General features: G+C 34.2%; 1 non-coding gene across 1 annotated transcript; it reads left to right on the forward strand.

The window, feature by feature from the left end:
* Positions 1 to 951: 951 nt before the first annotated feature.
* LOC117286181 lies at positions 952 to 1054 on the forward strand. The gene has a single exon (XR_004517331.1). It is a non-coding gene; the product is annotated as a U6 spliceosomal RNA (small nuclear RNA).
* The last annotated feature ends 643 nt before the right edge of the window (positions 1055 to 1697 follow it).

Here is a 1697-nt window from a genome sequence, read left to right on the forward strand (position 1 = left end):
TATATATAAGTTCTTTGGCCTATTAGTCTGGTTTTCAATCTGTATATATGACAATTAACTTTATAAGGCCTTAGGTAAATACATGAATCTGATTCTGGAAAAATAAAAAGGGTTGGAAGGAGAGGGGAAAAGAAGGGAAGTGGAATAAGTCATGTGCATGTGCCAGTTCCATACAGTGAATGTGATAATCATTAAACACCGCAACATGTACTAGTAAAATTAAAAGCTAGATCAAACAAAACAAAAGGAAAAAATCATAGATTTTAGATTTTAAAAGTCCCTTAAAATCAATTATAATAATTATTCAACTATGCATTTTCTTGGTAAACTAAAAATATGATGCACCCCTCTCCTATATTCACACCTGTTGCATGGTCCACGAGGTATTTGATGCTTTGTTGATAATCACTCTGAATGTTTCCTTTTTGAAACTGAAAAAGAAGTCATCAATATCTGACATGAAAAAATTCAATATGCAGCCAAACTACAGCCAAAGCATTTTGACCTCCTCTCTTTCCAGTTAAAAGTGTATTATTTTGATTAACCTTTTGATTTTTATTGTGAACAAAGTCATGGAAAAATAGTGTCTTGTCAGATGTTGTGAACCTCATCATTAAAGACTCCAGAGTCCTGACTCAGCCTATCCAAACATTATGCAGTCTAACAGAGTAAAATTTATTGGCATCGCTTCCAAAATATCTGATTAGGACCACGCAGGGGTTTTTTGTTTGTTTGTTTGTTTGTTTTATTTTGTATACTTGTATCACTTGATATTGCTCTGAGCTGCTGTACTACCTTTATTTTCTTTTATCCTTAAAATCACAAATGGTTATTCTAACTCTAAGCATAGAATTTTAGCACAGTCATTTTATTCATCAATTTTCCAATTGCTAGGGGAGCTAAAGTATAATTTTTGAAAACGAGCTAGTGGTCAAGAGAAAGGATAGTTAAGTGCTCACTTTGGCAGCACCTGTACTAAAATTGGAATGATGCAGAGATTAGCAAGGTTCCTGCACAAGATGACATGTAAATCCACGAAGCATTCCATATTTAAAAAAAAAAGATGGATCATGAGATCCAGTTTCATAATCATGGTGGTTTCAGTAGAAAGAAGAATGTGCAGTAATCTTTACCAACACTGGTACATATTCACGTACCTTGTATATGACTTGCATATGACTACGAAGTTTTAAAGGCAAATAACTAAGTGAAAAGCTGGATTGGATTTTCGAATAGCAATAAGTTTTAGCGTGGAAAAAGTATTTTCAAACACTCAGAAGTTTGCTTGCATAGAATCTCCTCCAACTTCTTTTTCTTATGGGTTGTCATCCCTTCAGAGATGGGTTTTCTGTAAAACTAAAGAGAAAAACTTCAGTATCTACTACATTTGTATTTAAAACTCTAGCAGATACATTCTGGCTAGGCAGGCAGAGTACATGTGTAGTTAGTATTGGTAGAAAGGGTCATTTGGATGTGGGTGGTGCTTCTGGGCAATGTAAACAGCAATAGTCACTTTCTCTATTTGTCAGTATTACAGTCAGTAAAATGGACCTGATCACAGTAGTCATCTTAGTGGGGATGAAGGTTAAATGAGCTAAAAATGTAAAGACCCTATTCAAGTACTTGAAATAATACTCCAATTCCTAATTTATTCTCCCCTATCCAGCTTTAGATAAAAGCTATCTTAGGTTACTCCT

The sequence above is a fragment of the Fukomys damarensis genome, unplaced genomic scaffold, assembly GCF_012274545.1.
Source record: "Fukomys damarensis isolate Sample0158 unplaced genomic scaffold, DMR_v1.0_HiC HiC_scaffold_15, whole genome shotgun sequence".
In the NCBI taxonomy this organism is placed as follows: Eukaryota; Metazoa; Chordata; class Mammalia; order Rodentia; family Bathyergidae; genus Fukomys; species Fukomys damarensis.